General features: G+C 39.3%; 1 protein-coding gene across 5 annotated transcripts in view; it reads right to left on the bottom strand.

Moving 5' to 3' along the window:
* LTBP1 (latent transforming growth factor beta binding protein 1) overlaps nt 1-17781 on the bottom strand; it is a 194644-nt gene that overhangs the window by 160444 nt on the left and 16419 nt on the right. The window lies entirely within an intron of this gene.

Genomic DNA, 17781 nt, shown 5'->3' with positions numbered 1-17781 from the left:
CGATCACTTGAGCTCTTAACTACAGCTCCTATGAATGCCAAAATTTCTTGCATGAAACTGACACACACAGAACCGCACACAAACTGCAATCATTTCATTTTACTAAATTTTAAATCAATTTAGGAAACAATTGCAGCAAATACAGTGCACAACAATCACAATTTATTTAACTATACTGGATAGGGTGGGGTTTTTATTTTGGTTTGTTTTTTTCCCCTCAATAACATAGGAGGGATGGGAGGAAGACAAGCAGGAAGGAAGAGAAAAGCCAAAAGCTGACGCTCAAGTTTTATAATAGAGTCATATATTAGTTCTTGAATTCTCTGTAACAAGTTTAACAATTGAAAAGATGCATTTTCAGAGCACAATCACTGTAATTCATAGTTTAACTGAATCAAAAATAATTATTTACCCAAGTTACATAACCACAGTCAAAACCAGCTATGGCTCCTCATAGCATGTGCTTAAGGGTACAGTTGAAAAAGTAGCTCTGAAACCTTGTGCCAAGCATGCTAAGAGTCTCTAAAAATAACTTTCTCCCAGCAAGCATTATCATGTTAAGAAGCTGAAGATTTTAAGACAACATGAATACTGTTTTCTATATGGTTAGGAAAGTTTTCGAACTGTTACCCATTACTGTAACTGCGTTACACTCCATACCAGGAAGATGCTGAACCAGAATAGCAACTACTTCTGATATGAGTCACTTGGAATTTAGAGCTTCATGAATATTATCAAGAGACACAAACTCAGTAAACTCAGTAAAGCCACACGAAGTTCAATGTCAAGCAACCTGGCAACTATTATGCACAGAGCTTATCATCTACCTCTCAGTATCAAAAAGGAGTTTTGACTTTGAACTGTACTTGTAGGGAGAAACACTTAACAAGCCTTCCCACAGAATCTTCTATCTACAACAGCATAGCCACCACAGACTGAACAAAAAAAAATAAATAAATGTGTGGCAATCACCAGCTTTGATTGCCTCTTTGGTTTCATTCTTTTAGGCTGGATGAATCTCCCCCTCCCCTTTCTCTTTAAAGAGAAAATAACAGACTATTCAAGTATTTTTTTTAAATGCCATGATCTAACTAAAATGGTAATGTGTCACCTTTTGTGTAAGAGATGCATTGTCTACAGTGTAATCTAGCAAACTGAAAGATATGCCTACTAACCTCCGCACCTCTAAGCCCAGGTACACAACTACTGCAGCATTCAAGACATGTTTTGTAACATATACCAAGAAGAATCTTTTCAGCTTAAAAGACTAAAGATGGAACTTGGCACACTTGGCTATGTTTCAAGAAGGAAACTTTCTTTTGCCAGACTTGAAAAGGACTGAATTTTAACATTTTCAGCTTGGAAAATGAAAAAAGATGCTATTTATAATCACATAACTTAAAAAAAAGAACAACAAACAAGCAACATAAACAATCCAAGCAAATGGCATATTTATGTTTTAAAACTCTAGCATATCTTAGTGTGGATATTTTGCCCATTAAAAGAAAATTAAATTAATTGAAAATGTTGTAGAGTGTCCATGAGGCATGACATTTTCAAGAAGGGAGCATAGCCAATGAAAGCAACGAAAGCTCATTTTAAATTAAGAATCATCTGCTAGTTTCCATAGCTACTTTTTAAACAATTGCAAGCTCTATAATTTCTTAGAACAACCTTATTTACTATGAATAACTTTAAAATGGTTGTTCTCAGAAAAAGCTACTTGAAAGTCTTTACAAAAAAGTATGATAATTAACAGTGGCATCTGTTTTGAACTTTTTAAAAAGACAAAGACTGTGTTTTACTACGAATAACTTTAAAATGGCTATTCTCAGAGAGCTATTTAAGTACAACAATTAACAGCAGCATCTGTTTGAAACCTTTTTAAAATACCAAAGTGTTAAATGCGAACAAACAGCTGATAAAACATGTAACTTTTTCATAACATTATTACTAGTAATACATTGTAAGCCTTAGATACCTCAACCAGGATTCCAATCTTGCCATGTGAAACACTTCAAAAAATACACAGCAAGGCAGAAGTTACAGTGTAAGGATCAAAGGCCAAATACATGCTGCAAGAAACAGAAATGAAAGAAGAGGAGCTTCAAGAGAAGAACAGATTTCCCAAAGTGAAAATTTGTCACCAAACCTCCCCCCACATAATTTTCATAAATAATTTGCTTCATTTCAACAAGGACAATGTAATACACGTAAATATCAGTTAAGCAGATAACAGCTATAACAGCCTACCCTGGTGCAAATAAATCCGCATCACACAGAAAAAGCAGCTGCAGTTCATGTCACATGACTACATGCTGAACAACATGTTGGACAGGTCCAATATTTGACGTGGTCTAGTGGAAGGTGTCCCTGCCCACTGCGGGAGGGGTGGAATCAGATGATCTTTAAGGTCTTCCAACCCAACCCATTCTATGACTCTATGACCATCTCACTGCACTGTACAGAGCAACCTAGACGGTATATAAGTTAACGGAACTCTAGGTCTCTGTCCACACTTGCCAGACCTTGCTAGATTCTACCCTTAGAAAATGTTACAGCACTCATTACAGAAGCTATGTAGCTTTACACAGTTCCATTGTTTCGCTTTATATTTCACCAGAGAATCCAGTAGGCTGAAGATTAACCCCCATGACATCTCCAAAAGGAGCTTTGCCATAAAGCGTGCAAATGTTTCAGGGAAAAACTACACTCATAACAGTGACCCAAGTACTTCCCTCTCCCTTGGTGGAAGCTTAAGAGCACTAATAGCATAGCACTACAGAAGGAATGGCAGTGTCCACACAAAACAGTTCTCCAAAGATGTTTTAAGTGCCTGAAGGGAAAAACCGCAGGAAGATTATGAAAAGAGTGCCTATCCTCTTCAAGACCTTGATCAGCCAAAGCAGCCAGAAGTAAAACCTGCTCCCTCCCAAAAAATGGCATCCCAGCTATAGAAATGGGAAATGGAAAAAGGGCTGAAATGCCATCCCTCCAGACTAGCTACTACAGAAAGGATAGACTACTCTGGAATCACCCCCAAATGACTGACTTTCCAGGAGCACCGCACGCAGAATTAGCTGTTCCCCTCTACTCTTTCAGTAAAAGCAGAACTTGGCAATGAAGGGGAGGAAAGGAGAGGGAAAATACAGGGGGAAAAAGTAACATTTACACAACTCTTTCCTTTTACAACCTCATTCTCCTCAGTCTTCATCACCTGAATTCCCATCAGAAATGTTGTAAGTGTACAGCTGTGGGTTACATCTCTTTCTAATCTCACTTCCAGAAGCACATCAAAAGAAAATCCAATTTAGGAATTCACTGGATTTCTAAATAGTCCATAAAAAAAAAAACTAAAAAAACTTATAGATACAGCCCTCCAGGGAGCAACAGAAGGAAAATGCTTCAGGATGCAAAACACGCTCTGCAGTGAGAAGCCGCTGGAATACTGAAAAGGCGGATGAGGGGGAGTTGGCTTCTTGTTAAGGATCTTCATGTGTGCAACAGCTGGAATTCCCAAACAGGCATTATATAATAAAAATGACAGCTGTTTAAAGCAGTAAGGAGGCACAGCTGGGACTGTGGTGACCAGCAGTTGTCCTCCACTTCAGAGCTTCAAGGTTCTAGTGCAGGAAGCAGGAGACACACCAGAGTTTTTGCTACAGTAAATACATGCATAAATCTGTCTCCTTCTTCATAATTATTAATTTGATAGTGGCATCAATTCAATAACCATCCTTGTCCTCCATGCAGAAACCAGAATAGAATCCGTATCAAAGTAGTAATTAAGATCGGAGAATCCATCAATTGTACAGGGTTTACATAGAATCCAACTGCTACCTTTCCCAGAAGCATTTACAGGCTATAAAACAGTTTGAGGAAAGAGCTCTCCCAGTGTAAAATCTGTTCAAAGGTAAGCTGGTTTAATTTTTTTACTCCCCAAAATTGTCACATTCTAAAAGTACTTTAAGAAGAACTTAGAGCTAAAGCTATTCTAAACTAGGATATTGCTGTCCAGAGGTGATCATTGAAGATGATTACCAAAGAATTAACTTCAAAGTGTTGCAGACATGTGGTTCAGAGAACAGCTGAGCAGCATCCTGAGGGGGTGTGGAATCTCAGTGAGACTAAAAAAGTATTAGGATTGTAAATTTTCTGAAGCTGATGTAAAGGAAGCCATGAGTAGTGCCTACAGCCTGAAAGTTTAGATCTTGGTTGACTGCTTCCTGTACCACAACTTTAAACTAATTTTTAACAGCTTAACATTCTTTGTTATAAAAATGCTTTAATCACATATATTATAGAGAAGTGTTTACTTTTTTCTGTGTTACCATGACCCTAGCTATTGAAAGGACAAGGGGCAATAGTTTTAAACTGAAAGAGGGATGTGAGGAAGAAGTTTTACAATGAGAATGGTGAGATACTGAAACAAGTTGTTCGTTGTCCAGAGAAGCTGTGGCTGATCCATTCCTGGAATTGTTCAAAGCCAAGTTGAACAGGGCTTCGAGCAACCTGGTTTAGTGGAAGGTGTCCCCTGCCCACAGAAGGAAGGTGTGAAACGAGATGGTCTTTAAGGTCCCTTCCAACCCATACCATTCTGTAAGTCTGTGAAAGTACCAAACATCAATGCATTTGTCTAATGCTCTAAAACTCGACACTTTTTGCTAACAGTTTACACAAAACATGGTTCCAGAGAGGTCAAAAGTTTTGGTGCATGGCTCAGAAAACAGTATAAACATAGGTGACTGCAGAGTTGTCAAACTGGAATAAAGAAAGCTCTATGGAAGAAACAATTTAAAGCCTAACGGAACTTGGCTGATGGCGCTCACAAATACCATAGGAGAATTTTTAAATTGGAAACTGGGAAAAAAACTGTACAGCTCAATGAAGCTTACTTACTGTACTTACAGTACAGCTTACTGAAGTCAATGACTCAAGTAAAGAACAGATGCTGGTAATACTTAAAACATGTAACAGTGAGAAACAGAACAACCTGTATGTTCTTAGATAGCATAGAGGAGGCAACCAAATCAGTAATACCTATGTTTCTAAATGAAACATTACAAATGCAAGAAATAGAATGCAGAAAGAATGACCAACTTTATACAGGCTTATTAGGAAGGAATCATTCCTACCTTGGGAAAGGGAAACTAATGGTAGGAGTGGAAAAAAATCTGTGGAATATCCTGGATATTCCAACAGAGCACTTTGAGAAACAGCATCACTCCTCCAGCAAGAGTAGAATCTCAAATGAGATCAGCAAATTAACCACATCAATCACTAAAAAGGCATTGCTGTGAACGGCAATTTTACTGTGAAGTAGAGGAAACACAGCATTAAGACTATATTACTAGCTGCCTAAGATAGTGACAGCTACCATACCACTGAAGCTACAAAGAAATGAAACAACAGTAATATGAATTTCAATTATCCCCAAACAATAGAACAAACATAAAACTTTTGTTTGATCCAACACTGATCATCCTCTTTTCTTGCACCAAAGCTTTACTCAGACAAGTGGCATTACACAGCCACATAAAACTATAAGCCAACTGGCTGTTGTCACCACACAGATTAGTTTCCTCCTCCTGTTTGGAATAAGCTCAGGCTGGCTTGAGATCCCTTGAGTTGGCTCCCTATATCTTAAGTCTCTGTATCAGAAAGAGATTCTGAGAAGCCTTTTCCTGTCAGATATACTAATGAAAATACTGAACACCCTGTAACCAGTTTGTGAGACCTTCACTTGATAGCTCAAGTGTGGATAAAACAAGATGCTCATGCAAAGGCAGGCTGCACCATCTCAGGAACATCAATAATTTCAAGCATAGGACATTGTAGCTGGCTCTCATCAATGTTTTGCATGGTGGTGCAATGGTGATAGTTTCTGTTTTTCAAATTTTTTTTCTGAAGTATCTTTGCTCTCCTGGTAAACAGAAGTCAACACACTTCTGAAAGTTCACTGCACTGAACAATACTTGACATGATCAGAGGCTACTTAGCTCCAGTCCACTGAAAGAAGTCTGCTGAACTCTCAACATAAGGAAATTGCATACTTGCAGCCCCAAAGATTTCAGCCAAACCAGTAAAAGTCACAAACGTTCATACTGAAAGGTCTTAAAAACAAGTCATCATGACAGACTGAACTATGTCCACCAAAACACCAAAAGCTTCACTTAAGGCAGTTTGCCATAACAATCTGCCCACTTCTCATACCACTGCAAACTAACAGGATCTACCAAATGACTAAACTATTTGGTAACAAAGTCACGTTTTTCTGTGTTTCAAGGAAGGCCACGTCTTTAGACCCACATCTGGTACAAGCCAGGTACAGCGAGGCTAGTCAATCTAATAGAGGCAACTACAAATTATTTGTTATCTCGTGGACTAGCACTGAAGTGCCCAACAGCACTGCTCAAAGAGGACACCAGGACTATAGGCTTGATACCACTGTCATAAAAAAATCATCTCCATTTTCTCTGCCAACACAATGATCCCAGTCCTGAGGGAGATCAGCCATTTCAACTAAACAGTGACTTCAGCTCCCACAGCCTGATGACTACATTCCCCTAGAATGATGAATGGAGGTGTTCTTGAGGGCTGACTCAATGCCTGGCAGCACAAACAGATGAGTAACTACCTTTGAACCAGTTTTTGTTCTAGCACATACACATCAATAGCACTGCCAAAGACTACAAAAGTGAGAATAATTGCAATATCAGAATCTCAAAACATCCCAACTTACCAATAGTTGATGCCAAAGATCCTTTATGTATGTCTAGTGGTGCTGCAGCAATTATGTTAACCATGCCCTCAACTGACAGCTCAGAACCTCATTACTAGTCCCAAAGATCCTTCTGACCTTCATTAGGAACAGTGTGAGGAAACAAAGCCTCAGTAGTGAAAATGCAAACTCGTATGCAGCCTTTATTCACATTAAGGAGACTCCTGTGCAGAATGCCCTGCTATACTGAGGGAAAAAAAAAAAACAAAAACAAAACCAAAAAATAATTAAAAAATTTGTCTCGGAATTTCGAGGATGACAAAATCAAATAACTATCTATATTAATATGTTTCAGTTTGGGATCAAATTGATCCAAGACCACTGATCTTCCTCAGAACAATTATTATGAAGTGCGTGTAGGACAGAGTGAAAGAAAATGAAAGTGGTGTCTTTTTTTTTTTTGAGTAAGAACAACTCTAACTCAGTATGAAGAAACTCAGCGAAGAATTAACTTGGCTAACAGGTAAAAAAATGTCTTCTAGAGAACAGCGGAGTGTCTAAGTTGGACAACAGCTGAGAGAAACTGCACAGGAGAGGTACCGTGCCCCTTGTATCCTTAGTACAGATATAAAGCTGGCTGCTAATACATCAGATGTCGGGTGACTGGCTCTAAGAAAGTCTGAGCAGAGAAGGGGTACTAACAGTCAGTGCCAGCAGAAAGCACTCAAGCATTCCCTTCGCTCCACACCCTTAGTTTTAGCTGGGCAATTTGCTGCTGCTTTACTGTCCCCATGCCTGACTCTACACATCAGCAGAGCAGGCTGGGTTTGTGAGGTGAGCAATTCATAGGAGGAATGGAGGGCGGGTGGCAACAGATGGACTGGGACACAGGATGGAACACGACACATTATGAGAAAAGCAAAATAAACATTCTGTTATTTCTGCTTTTCAGTCATTAGTAAGAGCTAGAACTGTAAGTGCCATTTTGGGAAAATGTTCTGTTAAAAGGGGGTGCTGTGCCCTCTCCCTCCCAGCTGTACTGAGCTCCACAAAAGAAGTTAAACAGAAGGTTCCCAAATAATTTGGGATAGATTGTGACTGCAATTCATTTGTTTTTCATTTGTGTATTAATAATCTGTCTACTAAAGCCATAAGAGGATACAACAGAGCTCACATGCATTGACTTGCTTCCCTCTGTCATTTGAAGAAGAGAAGCTTCACTTCAGCATTCAATAGAAAAATAATTATACACAATGAATAAAACTGATGGTTAAAAGACTGTGTTGCAAATAAATAACATATTCCAGTGAATTCAAATCATCCTTTTCAAAATTCTGGCATTCTGCAATATGAAAATAAACTCTAAGTAAAAGGAAAAGCAAAGCTTGCCACCTACTGCCCAACAACATAATAGTACGTGCTAGTATTGTCAGTCTCCTTTTAACAGGCTATCTTGCCTTAGAAACAAATTTCCCTGACACAGGACGTATAGAACTGCATCTTCAATTATCTTTTTAATAAAACAGAAAACAGGAAGCCAATGCACAAAATATCCAAAAGCAGTCTTTTCTTTTGAACGAATTTTGAACTGCTTATGGAATATCTGACAAGCCTGAAACACCATTTATCAGCGCATCCAAACTGACTAAGAATTCCTTTTAATATCCTCCAGTGGTGCTATAGGCTTTAATAATGTCTGTCCTCAACTGCATTCTGTATAGAGAGTAATTAAAAAAAATACTACAATAGATAAAGTCTATCAGAAAAGATTATTTTGCTTCCTGTACACACTTCTAGAGGAGATATTTTTAAAGCTATAGATTGCATTAGTAACAAAACAGGGCTGTAGTGAAGGCTGGTTTATTGCAAGTATTTCCTTTGTCCTGGAAATTCCATGTCTCAACAGCAGAAATGATATTTCTTTTTGTTTTCAAGCACAGAAAAATTCTCTTCAATAATCACAAAGCTTCAGTGAACTACTAGTCTGGAAGTATTAATTTTCTTAATGTATCATATACAAAGAGTCCTTCCTGAATCTGTAGATCCTACACTTAGTGTAGAAAGTTGCTCAACTCAAAGTCAAGTAGTCATGATTCAATTCCCTACATCTCTCCTGAGAACACTAGCAGGCTTATCTTCATATACCACATGATCTCTGCTAGACACTTCGAATTAACTAACAGTCCACATTTTGGTCCTCCAACATTGCTCTCTAAGGCCCTATGAGATAATTCAGGGAAAATTTGCTAAAGAGGGAAATCAACAACGATTTACTGGCAAGCCCCTCTAAAAAACTACTGGCAGGTTATAAAATCTCAATCAGTACTCAAACAATGACATCAGAAGATCCCACTTTCTCCCACTGGCTAGTGGTGTTCTTCATTGTTTATATTCCCGTCTTATATGCAATCATACAAAAATAAAATCTGTCTCTCACTAGACACAGATGAAGAGTACCAGCAAACTTCAAAATAACATGAGTAATAAACTTCCCCAGCAGTGGTTAGATCAGCAACTGATTACACATTGTATAAAACAATAGTTTTGGATTCCTGGAAGGAATTTATCAAAGTACAAGGACACATGTCATATCTAACTTTTATGGAGCTTAGGTGAAGTGGAAACTGCTTCTAAGTAGAAAAAAATCTGCTTCTCAGTGAAGTATTCAGACTCTAGCATTGAATAATAAAATAAGTTTATTAGAGTTGAAGTATAGGTCTCTTGGGGTTCCTAAATCATGACCAGAACAGACTATTCAATAGATGAGAAATCAGTGAGGTATTTGTAATTAGTCAGACAGGCCCAATTTTAAAAATACATCTGCCTTTGTCTAAGGCCAGCCCATATCATCCCCTGAATGAATATTCTTAAACTATCTAGTTACCTGCTACACTGGCAAAATGCTAAGATTAAGTAAACCCCCTGAAGAGGGGTTCTTTATGGTTTTGTTATCTATTTGATAAGGTTATTAATAATGAATTCTCAATAGACTGGAAGTGTTAATATCAAAAATAATACTAATAACCAAGACATGCAAATGAGTTAACAGTTGCAGGTAATTTTATTTTAAAGGGCTAAAAATCAAGTATTAAGCAAGATGTTCCATACAAAGACCAAAGGCAAACATACCTGCAAACATACTAAACCTTTTCTCCAAGTCCAATATACCCAAAACAAAAGAAAATATCCCAGGTTCAGTGACCATTTGATAATCACAACACTAAACAGAAACGCCTATTTTCCTAAAAAGACAGAACACTGTTAAATCATAGTTCTATACCAGAAATCAGTAATAAACCTTATTCTCACTTTGTTTTAGTTCCTTTGGAAGTTAAAGGCACAGATATATTTGGCAACAGATATGAGTTTTCCAAATCAACCTACTGAGATCTATTCCCACAACTCTAATGAGGGGGGAATGAAAATTACATAAAATCCATTCCCATTATATTATTGACCATACATGCTCCAGGGGAAACAGCTACTTTGAACGTTGTTTTTACTTCAGCCACATCCTATAATCACCACTGTTGCACAGTAGTTTGCTTAAAAATACAAACTTTAACTTGAGTTGGTCACTTTAACTTGTTCCAGTAAAAAGTGTCAGTCGAGTATAAAATTGTTGCATAGTTGTTTTGGTATCACAAACATCTACTAGTAGAGCAACTTCTTAAAAGCAAATGTTCCTAATGCCTTTCTGCCACATGATAACTATGTTATGTCAAACCAAGTTTCAACAACACAAACACTCTGCCCTAAGAATGAAAACCAACTGTCATGCTATCCATAACAAGATGTGTTCCTTCAAGTCCCCAGGAAGCCACTGGAAAGAAATTCTTCTGGTTGTTTCCCATGATAAATGGTAAAATTTTCACAGTAGTACAACCTTAAAAAATAACAGAAAGGAAAAAAAACCCACAAAATAAGGAAAAAAACAACAAAGAAAAAGAAACCAAGGAAACAAAAAACACACACAAAAAAAACAACGAACAAAACACACACACAAAGAAACCCAACAAACAAACAAAATACAACCAAAAAAATCAACACACACACCCCCCCCCAAAGAAAAAAAACACCTTGGAAGCTGAACACACCAGTGTAGTTGTACAAGTAACTTACTTTCCTGAAAAGCACTGCATTGCAAGCAAAGGGAATGATTTCTACTTACATGGAGTAATCCTAAAACATTGTGCCTCTAATTTTGCTGTTATTAACATACATTAGCCTGAACATATTGCAGTACTACTCAAAGAAAATAACTCAATAAGAAGTTACTTTAAAAGTCTGCTTATCTTGTGGAGTGTGTTCAATTTGCTGGGATTGTGGGAAGGAAGGCTACACATGTTCTCAAAAGCAATGTGCCCTGACAGGATGATATAGGTAACTGACTTGCATAAACGCTTTTCAAGTTGATTATGAAGAAACCAATAACCTGGGGACTAATACGGTATACTACAGTTCCTTGCAGCTGATCTCTTATTAAAAGCTCTGGCAAAGGCACCTCAGAATCCATCCCAAATAACTCACAATGGAAAATTAACTTTTCTTATTCTCCCTGAAGCCACCTGGCATTAGCAAACCTGTAACCTGTGAGCACATTACATATTAGAAGCCTACACTGAAGGGACAACACTGCAGACAGACTGACAGTTTTTCACCTCTGACACAAACCAGTGGGCTCAAGAACTACTGGAAAAGACTAACTTCTGATTCCTGGAGTAAAGTTTGAAGCCTGAAAAGAAATAATCCCGTGATGTTGCAAAGCACATAGAATCATAGAATAGTTAGGGTTGGAAAGGACCTTAAGATCATCTAGTTCCAACCCCCTGCCATGGGCAGGGATAACTCACACTAAACCATGTCACCCAAGTCTCTGTCCAACCTGGCCTTGAACATCGCGAGGGATGAAGCATTCACAACTTCCCTGGGCAACCTATTCCAGTGCCTCACCACCTTAACAGGAAAGAACTTCTTCCTTGTATCCAAGCTAAACTTCCCCTGTGTAAGTTTTAACCCATTACCCCTTGTCCTATCACTACAGTTCCTAATGAAGAGTCCCTCCAACAGCATCCCTATAGGCCCCCTTCAGATACTGGAAGGCTGCTATGAGGTCTCCACGCAGCCTTCTCTTCTCCAGGCTGAACAGCCCCAACTTTCTCAGCCTATCTTCATACGGGAGGTGTTCCAGTCCCCTGATCATCCTCATGGCCTCCTCTGGACTTGTTCCAACAGATCCATGTCCTTTTTATGTTGAGGACACCAGAACTTCACAAAATACTCCAAGTGAGGTCTCACGAGAGCAGAGTAGAGGGGCAGGATCACCTCCTTCGACCTGCTGATGATGCTCCTTTTGATGCAGCCCAGGATACAGTTGGCTTCTTGGGCTGAGAGCACACACTGCCGGCTCATGTTAAGTTTCCAGTCAATCACCACCCCCAAGGGCTCTGCAGGGCTGCTCTGAATCTCTTCTCTGCCCAACCTGTAGGTATGCCTGGGATATGGTGCTTGGGACATGGTGCTTTACAGCCTCACAGGATTTAGATGTTCTTTTCTAAAAGCAAACAGCCATGGCACTGGGCTCTAAGGGCAGATCTTAGTAGCTCATGGCTTTCAGACAAAAAGTTCTGAAGCCCAAAGTAATGGTCTATAGTTGTAATACAACAGCGTAGTCATGGCTCACTCAAGGACTTCTTCTGACCCCCTATACACTCCATACTGTCAAGAACACACTTATGTGTATCAGCCCTAAGCAGAGACACATGTACATGCCCAAGAACACAGATTAAACCCCAAATTGCACTGAGAAGAAGTAAACCATATTTAAGAACATTAACATGTAATATTTTGCCTAGAATAAAAACAAATATTTATTTTCCAACATATCCTCACTAGAATTATGTTTCAGTTGCTTCCAGCTCCAACTGCCCTGTGTAGCCGAAGAGAAGAGATGGTGTTTCCTCCTGCAGAAGGAAGGCAGTGTACCATACAGGTTCCTGGCTTTGAAAGGAAAGAGTATCAACTTTCTGGAGTTAATGAAGTCACCACAAATGTTCTAGTTTTAACTTATTGTTACGTTTGCTTGGGTTTTGTTTGACTTCTCTAAAGAGATGACTAGCTCACTGCATGGAAAGAGTGTGATGAACCTTTTTAACCTGAACTTCAGCAAGGTGCTTGACACAGCTGTCTCCATGTGTAAAAAATGGTGAAACATTAATAACTGGACTATAAAGCAGGTGCAAAAACTGTCTGTCTGAATAGGTGGTACTTAGTAGTACAAAATCCAACCCACAGGATGCTGAAGAGGCTGAACTGTTTTCCTTAGAGATTAACACTGGGACCAGTATTGTTCAACTTTACTAATGACCCAGATACAGGGAAAAATGCCATTTACACAATCATACAGACTGCCAAATTGGAAGAGTGGCTGTTATACTGGAGGCCTGAGAGATTTTGATAGGCTGGAGAAATAGGCTCACAAATTTCAAAGGCAAGCACAAAGTCCTGTCTCTGAGACACAGCAACTCTGTCTGACAGTGCAGGTTTGGTACTGCAATGGCCAGAAGGCAGCTCTGCAAAAAGGGATCTAGGGGTCCCAGCAGACAAGCTGAACATGAGCCAGCAGTATGCCCTCATGTGAAGAATGCCAGTCATATACTGGGCTGCATTAGCAACAGCATAGCCAAGCAGATCAGGGGAATGATTACTCTCCCCACCTGGCACTTGTAAGGCTGCATCTTGAATACTATGCCCAGTTAAGTCTCCCCAAATCAAGGAAAATACTGGCACAGTGAAACAAGTCCAGCAGAAGGCCACCAGGACTGTCAGGGACTGGAGCAGATGGGAGAGACTGAGGGAGGTGAGCTTGTTCAGCTCTAAGAAAAGGCAGTTCAAGGGGTAATACTCAATCCCCAACAGCCTCTTGAGAAGGTACTGAAGAGAAGATTGAACCAGTCTTCTTACAGACGTATAACAAAAAAAATACTAGAGTAACAATTAATGTGCAACAATGGAAATTTCAGCTACATAAAGGAGGATTTTTTTTTCCCCTGAGGGTGGTCAAGCACTGCAACAGGAGTCCAGAGATACTGTGAGATCCCCAACCTTGTTGCCTTGAAAACATTCAAAGGTCAATCACACAAAGCCCTAAGTAACCTTTTATAGATGATCCCACTTTAAACAGAGGGTTGAACCAGATTGCCTCTGCTTCCAACCTAAGATCTTCTATGCTTCTAACACCAATACTACCCCAAAATCCTTGCTTTCCTTAAAAAACTTTAAAAAAAAAAATAATAAAAAAGACACAGTCTTTTTGAAGAGAAGTCCAATATTCTGTTAAGAGCTTCCATAAAGCATTTTTAAACAGACTTCACAGTTAAGTACAGGGCTCTTCTAACTAAAAAGTAGTCAAGTTTTAGGTGCTCTGTACCTCTTTAGAACAAGAAACTATCATAATGGTGATGAAAATTGATGTCCTCCAGAAATATTTACTCTCACTCTAGCTATTAAACTTCAAAAAACATTTCTCTAGTGTTTCTTAGATCACCACTTGCTCAGCCATCATAGAAACCAATCTTAGAACCACATGCTCTAAACAATAAATATCATAGTCAAAGATACAGAAAAATAACTAGTAGATAAGACAGAAATAACTAAGAGCAGCCTATTATATTTTGCAGTAAACCTCAGCCAAGAGTTTATGCAACACAAAGTCAACAATATTTACAGATTATTTTCATATATAATATGTGAATATATAACTTACCATTATAGATTATATAAAGAACATATTCTATTTTCAGTTATAACTGTCCTACATTGCTGATTTCAGTAGGGTCACAACAGCATGACCATTTCTTCTCTGCTTTTTTTCTTCCAATCTAAATTCATATTAAGCTCACACCAATACCTAAAAATTGGGGAATTACTGGAAAAAAACACCACATCCTTGATCAGAAGTAAAAAGAAAACACAGTTTTAAGACAAAGTTTGATAGTAGGTGATACACCTGCCTGTAATACCACAGGACTAGGCCCACTGATCCGGGAATAAAGGTGAAGGGGACCTCTTAGGAAACATCTTTAAATACACCAGACACATGAGTAAGTCTAAACCTGTCACCTCCAGTTTGTTCAGTCACCTCACCTTTGCCCAATGCAGAAGCAAACTTTAAAATTTCAACAGCTGCCTCCAGAAGAGGCTGAAGGAGCAATACTGTGATGCTGCACCGTATTACTGAGTTTCGGCTGGTTGATGCTGTGCTCCTTCTGATGACCATTTCCAAAACTGTAATAGAAATTCCCCTTTAAAAAAAAAATTAAAAATAAAAAATAAAAATCTGCTCCCACAGCTGCTAAATGCAGAAAATCAAACTGTTGCCAACAAGTGAGAGAATGAGATCTGAAAGGGACACCCAGAGTTACGGGAGAGCTATCACAGAAATTCAAGACCGCAAAGCACGTCTGTTATTGAGATCAGAATTCCCAACAGTTCCAATAAGATGCAGGTTTTTGTTTCTGAGATACCACTTGGTTTCAATTACAGCCAGCTACATTTTCTGCTAGCATTCTTTTGAAATGAGACCTATTATCTGACAGTATCCATCTTCAGCCCAGGGTTATGACAGACTTTGCTGGTGCTAAGTGCCTGTGTTCTAAATCCAGGATATTCCAGGTAATTAATCTCTCTCCAGCTTTCCTTCTGTTCAGCACTATGTTCTTCAAAAAAAGATCTCTGGCAAGAAATAGCCTCCTTCCCTAAATGTCACTGCCACCATGATTCTAAGAAAACACATAAGAAGACATCTCAATGACTGCAGCTGGAAAAGTTGCATTCATATATAAAACAGAAAAAAAATATCAGAGAATGGCAAAACAGAAGTGCTGTAGAGACAAGCCTCCTCTAGGAGCTTAATTTAGTGTTCCAGGTCAGGTTGTGCCCTGACCCTCACCAGTCCTTGACAGCTCTGCAGAAAAACAGTGTCTAGATCAGCACACCAATAGCGCTGACAATGCATGATTCCACTCCTGCCATAGTTTTCCCTGTATTTCTAGGGGTGGGAACAGGGAAAAGCCATTCCAAAGATATGTGGAGAGCCTCACACACTGTACAAGATCACAAGACATTCATTCAGAGAGGAACGAAGCAAGAACTAGCCCATTTGCTCTGTACCAGTGGTAAAGACCTGACCACAGAAGGTTCTTTCAGCCCTTTAAATTGCCCTAACAGTCTACACGAGAGCTAAAACTACTGCTGCACTGATTTCAACAGTTGGATCTAAACATCCACCTTCCGCTGCTGCATTTTATGCTTTGGTTTGTGAAACAGCCCATTTCTTCTCCATCTCCCACTCCTATGTCTGTCTCCTGACAAGGCTGTAGGCTGGATTTCTCATGACTCCAAAGTCTCAGTTTTTCATTTCTCACTCCATTATTAAGCTGGCTCAAACAGACTTAGCTTCATGCAATCTCAAAGACTGCCAGTCTTACCTACCTGAAAACGTCTATTTACACCTAAGAAAAAAACCCTTAGGTTGAGCAGGGTCCCATGACCTACAAAGCCCACCTGGGTTAACACTGCTTCTGGAAGCATGCTGAAACGCTTTGGATTGCAGGTACCATGATGGGGGTTGTTATCCTGAAGCTGCTTCCTTGACGTCTGGGAATGTCTCATGCAAGCAGGAACTGAGATTTTGGTGAAGCACGACACACTGTAAGTACCTTCTAGAAACACTTTGAGTATCATAACTCAGCAACTAGCATAGCAGCATTAAAAAAAACAGTAGTTTATCACCTTCTCTCTTCAGAGAAGAGGAACCCTTTATCCCTGGACTCTGCTTTTCCAGGAATAATGGAAAATAAGTCTTCTTTAGGAGGCAGCCACAAGTCCTTTCAGCAGTTTCAGAATGTTTGGAAGACAACAGATTTTCTTTAGCCAAGAACAAACTGCCCATATTTTCTTTATGCCCAATTTGAATAACTGGCCTGTATCACGACAGGAAGAAGAAGAATTCATTGAGAATGCTTGTGTGTGAAGGAAGGGAGGTAAAAAAAAAAAAAAAGACAGTACACACTACAGAAATCAGCACTGATAAGACAGGAATTGTCTGGCCTCTTTGCACTGATATGCTGTACTGCACTTTGTGGGGCTAAGCAGACTAGGCAGGTGCTGAGGGTTAGCAGTCCTGCTGGTCTGGATGGGAAGGAGCAGTAAAACGCCTGCTGAATTTACTGGTAATTTCCCCTTTGTATTAGTCACTTCAATAACCCTTGCTTCACTGACAGGAATGAAACTGGGCTGAGAGTACTATAAAATAATAAAATTGGGTAGCAATTTCTCTGTCCTTCAAGACTGTGGATGTATTTGTTCCTAAAGCCTACCCTGCCCCAAATTCTACCTTTCTCAAAGAACATACTGGCTTAGGGTTTAGGACTCCAAGGGAACCCAGCTAAGTTCTACTTCCTATTACACAAGACATGTACAAGCCCAGTTTTGTTTGTGGCTCCACAGTTAGATGAACTAGGACTTGGAACTGGAAGGGTTTAAGAGGAAAAAAAACTTACAGAGAGGTTACTGGACAACAGCAAACATTGGCAGTACCCAGTGATCTTTATTTTCAGCTTTGAAGAGGGGTGGCAGGATGTACTTTGCTGTCAAAAGCAGGCTTCTATGATCACACACCACCCTTCTGGGTTCATTTTTATGTTCCTGGCCACAGGAAAGCATTGTTTATTTCCCAGTCCTAATTAACTTACTCCAGAAGCTAGAAGCGAGGTGGACTGCACCCTGCTTACAGCTATCCAAAAGCAACACCTGATATAGGGCAGAAACACTTTTTTCATCCAGTCCACCTGAAACTAGAAGGACAGTACTTGCAGCAGACACCTACAACTGTCCACACTCGACTGCCACACCTCCTGTGCATCTCCCTAATTCCATATCAAACACATCAAGTTAAGGTTAGACACATTAATAAAAATACCATCATAGGGAAATTTCAGGCACACTTGAAGTATTTAAACTAATGAAAGCAATATCAAAGTCTGGCTAGGTCACCAGCT

This window comes from Neopsephotus bourkii, unplaced genomic scaffold (genome assembly GCF_033783945.1).
Source record: "Neopsephotus bourkii isolate Nb327-2 ecotype Australia unplaced genomic scaffold, CSIRO-AGI_Nbou_v1 NB_1292, whole genome shotgun sequence".
In the NCBI taxonomy this organism is placed as follows: Eukaryota; Metazoa; Chordata; class Aves; order Psittaciformes; family Psittacidae; genus Neopsephotus; species Neopsephotus bourkii.
The sequence above is the reverse complement of the archived record's forward strand: the minus strand, read 5'-3'. Positions and strand labels throughout refer to the sequence as shown.